We start from the raw sequence: 9,418 nt of genomic DNA on the forward strand, positions 1-9,418 counted from the left end.
GAAGTCTTTTGGATGCCACCTTAACCAACTGATCACCAGTAGGGAGTAGTAAATAACCAAGTGATTACACCAGTAATAAGTCATGTCGATACCTTGTACCTGAAATGACACAATTCACCTCTATGGTATTTTCCCCTTGAATCTATAACCTCAGTCTAATCAGGGGAAAACACTAGACAAACTTAAATTGAGAGAGGTTCTACAAAATATGTGACCAGTATTTGTCCAGAGTGGTGAGGTCATGAACCCCAAGGCAAACAAGGAAACTATCTTGGACTAAAGAAAACTAAGGAGACATGACGACTACATGGAAGAATCTGCATGTGGATCCTGGGATTGGATCCTGGAACAGAGAAAGGACGTTAGTGAAAGAATAAAAAAACAAAAACGGGAGAACTTCTAATAAAGTCTGTCATTTAGCTATTTGTTCTGTACCAATTTTAATTTCCTAGTTTTGAAAATTGTATGATAGTTATGTAAATCATTGACATGAGGGGAAATTGGGGAAAAGGTAGATGGGGAATTCTTGCAACTTTCTCCAAGTTGAAGATTATTTCCAAATAAAAAGTTAAAAAAGCTTAACGCTGTTTAGTAGGTATTATCCCAGGTCAAAGATGAGAATACAGAGGCATAGAGTGATTAAGTGACTTTCCATAAATTTAATAAGTGCCATATGCAGTGTTTCTGGTCTGTCTACTGGTAAAGCATGTCTTCTTTCATTACCCAACTATCTTTTTTTTAAAGATTTATTTATTCATTTTGAGAGAGAGAGAGAGAGAGCGTGCACACATGCACAGGGGATAGGGGCAGAGGGAGAGAAAGAATCTCAAACAGACTCCGAGCTGAGCACAGAACTGACATGGGGCTTGATCTCACAACCCTAAGATAACAACCTGAGCTGAAACCAAGAGTTGGACACTTAATAGACTGTGCCACTCAAGCGCCCCCCAACTATCTTTTAAATCGTGTTTCCCCAGTTTGCGAGCTTGTTGAAGGATAGGACTGTGTCTTTTTTGTTTTGTTTTAATTCCAAGGTAGAGGTGAAATTTGACACCTTTGTATTCCCAGAACCTAGAAAAATGATTTCTTTAGGGAAAGTGTCCAACAAACATGCATTGGTTGGGATAGCATTTCTTTCCTCAAGAAGGCGAGTTCTTCACTATCTTCACAGAGTCTTTTCCAAAGTCATAGCCACATGCTTGTGTGTAATGACCCAGTGTGTTTTCCCTCATCATTCCCCAGCTCAGGGTCAGTAGCTAGGGGGCTAGCAGAGGGGGAGGTCAAGGAAAGGGGATCAGAAAGGCAGCCAGAGCTAGCACATTCAGAATGACCATCACCATTCTTCCCCTGGGTTCTTAGCATGCTTTATTGGTCAGAGTAGGCTAACTGCTGTAACAATCCTCCCCCAACTCCCCACCCACATTTTAGGGACCTGATATTATAGATGTTTATATTTTCTTTTCATAAATTCCAATCAACAGGAGTATTGGTATTGGCAAGCTTAGCTTCACGCAATCATTCAAGGATCTATGGAAGCTCCACCATTCTTCAAATGTAATTTCATGGTTACCTGGGCATGGACATCCAGCCGGCAGGTGAAGAAAGAGAAGAACCACCCTTGGAAAATTTCCTGGGTCAGATGCGGAAGTGGCCCACGTCACTTTTGTGTGCATTCCATCAGCTCCACTCTCAAGGGAGGTTGAGAAGTAGAGTCTAGTTATATGCATAAGAAAATGAGGTTATAGGTTTGGTTGTACACATGCCTGTTGATACCCAAACATGAAGTCATTTGTAGGGACAGACTGGACTCAGTACTCAGCACCATGGCAGCAACTGCTAAAAATAGACTCGTGCCAGCCAATCCGTCCTCCTCAGCATTAGTGGGAGAAAATCTCCACTTCTTTGCTGTGCTCTGTTGTGTCATCTTCTGCCCTTCCCTGGGCATGAGCAGCTACTGACAACAAATGCATGGGAACAAATGGACATAAAAGAGAACAAAGCCGCCCTTGTTCCAATTCATCCCAGCTGTCAGGGCACATCTCTAATTCCTCAAGTACTGATTCCAAGTGTTTCTTGGAAGTGATCTCTTTAAATCAAATCAAGCCAGAACGCACTTAACGTTCATCATCTCCTGCTTTTATGTAGCTCGATAGTATGAGGTCTGTGGCATCTTGTCAGGCCCTTTGTTTTTGGGCAATAACACATTTGTTTGAAAACAAACAAAAAAAGAAGATGGCACATCAGAAGGAAGAGCATGATTCTATGGCCGCAAATATAATAGGGCCACTCTTCTTCCCGAGAATGGGCTGTCATTGTAGGCCCAAATGTCCTTGCCTATGGCCATTGTCTCTCCTACAGAGAAGCTAGTCTTAGAGTGAGGTAGGCCACAGTGGAGGGCTTGTCATATCCAAGAGCCTGGAAAAACCATAGACATTGATCAAAATAAACATTTTCTTGCTGTATCTTAGGAAGACAATTCTTTTTTTGTAGGGAACTGGGTGTTCATCCATCTACCAAAGAGATGATTTGGACAAGTTACTTTATCTCTCTTTGCCTCAATCCCTTTTACTATGAAGTGGAATATGAATATTACCTGATGTACAAGGCCACTGTGTAGAACAGCTTGGATAATCTTTATAAAACACTTAGAAAACTGTCTGGCACATGATGAACACTCAGTAATTATTAACAATTTTTATTATTACTGCTGTCATTTTTGTTGGTAGTGGCTTTGGAGGTATTTTAAAAATGCAGAGGCAAGAAGGGTAGTTAGAACACCACTTCAGTAGTCTAATAATGAAGTCATAAAATTAAATGTAGGGGTGCCTGGGTGGCTTAGTCAGTTAGGTGTCCGACTTCTGATCTCAGCTCAGGTCTTGATCTCTGGGTCATGAGTTTGAGTCCCACATTGGGCTCCACGCTAGGTGTGGAACCTACTTAAAAAAAAAGTTAAAAAATTATATGTAAAGTTGTAGTGGTGACATAAGATAATAAAGATGTATTGTTTGCATATAAGAAAAAATAAACAAACATTTTCTTAGCTTAACCCAAAGCATGTGAAATACTTAGTCATTATGGACATGTAGCCCAGTTTTACATACAAGGTGAGGTTTGCAGGAGTTTTACAGTGTAATGTACATGTCTTCCCAGCTGTTTTTTGGAAGATATTTCATCTACAGGAAGCATTGAGTTGCAGCTTGTCATATATTTACACAAACCCAATTAAAAAGCTATGTGAAATATAAAACACACATTGTATGAGTTCTTTGCAAGAGTGGTAATGTGGAGTCTAGATCCTAGATATTGTGAATGCACATCAGCGGCAACATTTGGACCTGTTGACCGCAAGTGTTGACCTGGTGGCCACAACCAATCAGAATTCAGTAACTTTTGGGTCCTGAGCTTTTGCTCATAACATATGCCGGCTCTCAGAACTCAGTAACTAACCTGGAAGAGTAGTAGTTGAGAAGTGCCATTTTAAACCAACGTTGGACCATAGAAAATATGAGTTACCCATGATTAGTGATTGATAACAATAATGCTAATGATAATAATCTTTCTAAAAATTTTAATTTATGTATTATTTTAAGTTTTTTAGTTTAATTCCAATTAGTTAACATACAGTGTTTCTTGGTTTTCCTCTCTCTTTTTTCCCCCTCTATGATCCTTTGTTTTGTTTCTTAAATTCCAGATATGAGTGAAATCGTACGGTATTTGTCTTTTGCTGACTGAGTTATTTTGCTTGACATAATACTCTCTTAGTTCCATCCACATCACTGCAAATGGCAAGATATCATTCTTTTTTTGTGGTGAAATAATATTCCATTGTACATATATACCACATCTTCTTTATCCATTCATCAGTTGATGGACACTTGGGCTAGTTCCATAATTTGGCTATTGTTGATAATGTTACTATAAACATTAGGGTGCATGTATTCCTTTGAATTCCAAAGAAGACATACAGATGGCCAATAGACACATGAAAAGATACTCAACATCACTCATCATCAAGGAAATACAAATCGAAACGACAATGAGATATCACCTCACACCAGTCAGAATGGTTAAAATTAACAACCACAGGAAACAACAGATGTTGGTGAGGATGCAGAGAAAGGGGAACCCTCTTGCACTGTTGGTGGGAATGCAAACTGGTGCAGCCACTGTAGAAAACAGTCTGGAGTTTCCTCAAAAACTTAAAAATAAAAATGCCCTACGATCCAGCAATTGCACTACTACAATTATAGAATGTTAAAACTGGAAGAGCCTTTCAAAATCATGTAGTTCAACTATTTCATTCAATTTAATTATATTGCTCCTTTTCTTGGAGTTACGAATTGATGGGAGAAGACCTACTACCATCAAAACATAATGACAACTTGTCTACTTGACAGAAAAATATTAAAAAGAATGAGATACCAAATATTGGTGAGGGTGTGGGGAAACCTTATGCACATCTCTAACAAGCATGTATCTAGATTGGCTCAACTTTTCCAGGGTGCTGGTCAGATGATATGGACCCAAAATTTTAATATATATACCCTTTGACTTAGCAATGTCACATCTAGGGATTTATCCTGTGGCGGTATTTGACTGATGAAGCAAAGACATGTTTGCAAAAGGATCTTCGTTGTAATGTTGTTCATAATAGCGAGATGCTGAAAACACTCTTCATATTCCTAAATAGCAGGTTAATTAAATAAATTATGGTACCTCTGCGTAGTAGGGTGTATAACAATTCTATATTAATTGGTATGGAAAGATTGTCACAATGAGTTGAATGGGGAAAAGCAGGTCACAGAATATTATGCAGGAGTATGGCTGCATTTATATACATTTATTAAATCATGCACGTGTCTATGCACAGAGAGACGGGGGTAGGATGGTCACCATGATTGTAACCCTTACTTTTGGGTGATCTGGGCTGATTTTTACTTCCTTCTTAATACCCTTCTTGAACGCATGGATTGTCTGCTTGAGCATGCACTGACCTTATTATCAGAAGAAAATCAGAAAGCTATCTTCAGTTTGAAACAAGTTAGAGAAATAAGAATCCTTCTATATTTGATACTTGGGTACGGGTGATACTTGGGTAGTGTCACTGTGCAGAATCCTCTTCTACTTTTATTATTTAACCTCACTGCCGAACCGGTTGTGCACACGGTCTTAAGTACAGAAAGCCCACACTCCAGTTATTTTTCTCGCTTTTGCCAGCTTCCCTTTTAGAGGTTTCGGGAGTTACCACAGGTGTCTTTTTGAAATAAGGTGGTGGATATAGAAACACATAAATAAATAATGAAAATTATTCCTGTCTTTCCCTAATTGTAAAGCTTACGGCATCATAAATCCGTTTCTTTCCCAAATAAAAGCAAAGGGATAGCCACCCTATAGCGTACATCTGTCCTTAAATGACAACCAAGCAAAACAGATTTCCTGTCTTGTGATGAAAGAATGTTAAGGACTACCGGGCAAGACGGGCAAGATGTAGGATGTGTACTGTGTACCGGTTGCCATGGTTTTGGCTGAGGATGGGCTATTTAAGCTTATCCTTAATTTGGATAGGCATGAGTCTCAGCTTTGCAGGGTTAAAAATGGTGCAGAAGGCAAGGCTGTTTTTAGATTGAATGGGAGTCTGGCTATAGTAACAGCTAAAAATAGAGGGGCCTTCTCTTTAATTAACCCGTTAGCTACCAAATTGGATAAAAAAATTAATTGCAGTGTATTCTCTTTAGAAAATACAGCTGGCATGACACGGAGAAAACTGGCATCAAATTATATAGCATTTTTGAACAAACATCCTGATATTTAAAAAAAACACCCTTATTTACATATGTAAGTATATGTATATGTATATGTATATGTATATGTATATGTATATGTATATGTGAAAGCCTGTTTTAAGCTTTAAAATCAGCTCGTCAGTTCCCATGGCAGCTTTACTCTGTTGAAGGATTCCAGATTATAACCAAAGTAACATTTTTAGCAGCTAATTTCTTTTTCCATTTGCAAATAGCACTTTGGAGTAAACAGTGGACTCTCATCCTTGTTTCTGTTGTCCGTATTATTTCATGTGACATTCTATGCATTATTTAAAAAACACAGATGGCCTCTGTCTCAAGGGCTTTGACACTGAAAATAGAAGAATTTATAAATGCTGGATAAATATGCATATGCTAGTTTCCACTTAAGATTCCCAACCCCTCTTTTTGGAAACTGTGGAAGCTCTTTAATGGGCACTTGGTGGTTTGGAAAGTCCGTTCAAACCAGAATCAGAAAACAAAAGGTCCAGCTCCAGTCCTTCCCCTGACTGGCTCTATGATCTGGGGCAAATCACTTAATCTGCTTGGACCTCATTGTCCTTTTTGCAAAATCTTCAGTTTTGAGGATACTTGGACCAGATGAGTTGTCTACTTTAAAAATTTTATTATTTCTTATTTTTATTTTCAAAATTATTTTTAAAATATATTTTTTTAAAATTTTCTTTTTAGGGGTGCCTGGGTGGCTCAGTCGTTAAGCATCTGCCTTTGGCTCAGGGCGTGATCCTGGCCTTCTGGGATCGAGCCCCACATCGGGCTCCTCCGCTGGGAGTCTGCTTCTTCCTCTCCTACTCCCCCTGCTTGTGTTCCCTCTCTCTCTGGCTGTCTCTCTCTCTCTGTCAAATAAATAAATAAAATCTTTAAAAAAATGTTTTCTTTTTAAAAAGTTTTATTTATTTGAGAGAGAGAGAGAGTGCGCAAGTGGGGTGAGGGGCAGAGGGAGAAGCAGACTCCCTGCTGAGCAGGGAGACCAATGCAGGGCTTGATCCCCGGACTCCGGGATCATGACCTGAGCCAAAGGCAGACGCTTAACTGACTGAGCCACCCAGATATCCCTATTTCTTATTTTTAAATAGTTGAATGCTTTCTTCAAATAAAACCCAGGGATGTGGGTTGGGTGGCTGACTCTTGATTTCAGTTCAGGTCATGATCGAGCCCCACGTGTTGACCTCCGTGCTCAGTGGGGAGCCTGCTTCAGGATTTTTTCTCTCTACTCTGTCCCTCCCCACTGCTTGCTCCCTCTCTCTCTTTCTAATAAATAAATAAATCTTAAAAAACAAAATAAAACAAAACAAAAACATGTGGAAGCCTGTTATGGAAACAGAAAATATGGAGTTCTACTTGTTAAAGTTGGCCCAGGGTTGGGAGAGTCCTGAGTGTTTCTCTCTTGGTCCTTATCCGACCGATTCCTGGGCACCCTTGACATATCAGGTAGGATGCCACAGGGCTCCTCACGGGCACAATTTGAGGAACCATTGGGTGAGGTAAAATTTCATGTCTCATTCAGCTGTAGGAGTCAGTCTATAGTTATAAGAAATCTCAAAAAATAATATCTTTAGAATCTTTTGGAAGGTTTGAGTCCTCATATTATACCAACAAAAATTTAAAGTATAGCAACTTCCAAAAGATAGTAGTTATTATTTTCAACATTACCGGTTAGAAAAACTGTTGCCTTGGGGAACCTGGCTGGCTCAGTCATAGGGCATGAGACTCTTGATCTCAGGGCCATAAGTTCAAGCCCCACTTTGGGCATGGAGCTTAAGGAAAAAAAAAAAAGCCTGTTGCCTCGATTTTCCTAATATTTGACCTCTAGGGATACTGATGCGAGTCCTCGTCCTCTGTCAATTTGTTATGAGCCCTCACAATCAAATGATTTACTGCTTGATGCGTCCCTTTTGCTATTTTATTTGTTTACAAAGTCTACCCATGAACTCATTGTTTCATGATTAAAATTTTTTTATATTCTTTTTGAATTTTTTTTTATGGTGCTAGATAGCCCGCAGACTTCATTATCCTGAATAATAGAGTGTTCCTTATAAGGATCCCTTGTGTATTGTCAATGTTAATCCAGCCTCTACCTTTATGTATGCAGAACTCTTCTGCTTTTATTTACAGAGGAAGTTGCAACAGTGAGAAGAGCTCTGGTTGGATCAATGACATGTGGGTTCATGTGGAGAAAGCTAGAGAAATTAGGATTTTTAGAAAAGATTTTATTTATTTATTTTAGAGAGCTAGAGTACATGAGTGGGAGGGAGGGGCAGAGGGAGAGGTAGAGAGAGACTCTCAAGCAGGCTCCACATTAAGCGTGGAGCCCAACGTGGGGCTCAATCTTATGACCCTGAGATTATGACCTGAGCTGAAATCAAGAGTTGAAAGCTTAACTGACTGAGCCATCCAGGTGCCTGGAGAAATGAAGATTTTGTTGAAAACCTGATCATTACTTATGCTGTGTGTACTAGATACACGGGTACTGATGGGAAGTAGCAATGGAATGACGAGGGCAGCAAATCTCAGATTTTCCTCATTATCTCAAACAAGAGCCAACAGGACCAACAATGAAGGCTTTCTCTGACTCTTCCTTTGATTTTGTGTCTCTAACAGCTGTGATGTGCGTAGGAATCAAGTGTGGCGTCATCTGCAGCTGGAAATCGTGAGTGCTCCTGGGTGCTCCGCTGCACAGATAAAACAAAGCTGAGTAAAAGTACTATGACTTAATAATGTGATCTTTATGAAATAAAATATTGTGTACATCCCCAGATGCTTAAAACTAGCATTTATATTGTACTTCCCAAACCATTATAGTGGTTATAAATAGTTTCTCTACAAACTATTTATAGAGAAATCACATCAACCACCCACCACATGTTAAAACAGAGCAAGTATTTTAACACGAAGGCAACTTTACAGAACAGCAAGGGAATTGGTAATGGAAAGAAAGGATAGGCTGGAAATGACAGGCTGGAGCCTTAACCGATTTCTTCCTTTTCTATTTTTAACCTTTAAAGTATAATGTATATTCAGAGAAATGTAGGTAAGTGTCAGTCTGCTGAATTTTTACAAACTTAACACACTCATGTAGCTAGCAGCCATATCAAGAAACAGAGTATCCCCCCTCCCACCGCCCCCCGAGTCTTCTGGTCACCATCGTTCCGAGGTTACCTGGTGTCTTGTCTTCTTCTTTTTTTTTTTTTTTTAAAGATTTTATTTATTTATTTGACAGAGACAGCCAGCGAGAGAGGGAACACAAGCAGGGGGAGTGGGAGAGGAAGAAGCAGGCTCCCAGCGGAGGAGCCTGATGTGGGGCTCGATCCCATAACGCCAGGATCACGCCCTGAGCCAAAGGCAGATGCTTAACGACTGCGCCACCCAGGCGCCCCTGGTGTCTTGTCTTCTAATTGCACAGATTAGTTTAGTCTGTTCTTAATTTTTATATAAGTGGAGTGCTACACTATGTACTCTTTTGTGGCTGGTTTCTTATATTTAATTTTATGTTTGTGAGACCCAACCGTGCTGTCTGTTCATTCTGCTACACAGTGTCCAATTGTGCAACTGTAACACAATTTACTGGTCCATTCCACTGTTGATGGGCCTTTTGGTAG

This window comes from Ursus maritimus, unplaced genomic scaffold, assembly GCF_017311325.1.
Source record: "Ursus maritimus isolate PB19 unplaced genomic scaffold, ASM1731132v1 scaffold_25, whole genome shotgun sequence".
NCBI classification, from domain to species: domain Eukaryota; kingdom Metazoa; phylum Chordata; class Mammalia; order Carnivora; family Ursidae; genus Ursus; species Ursus maritimus.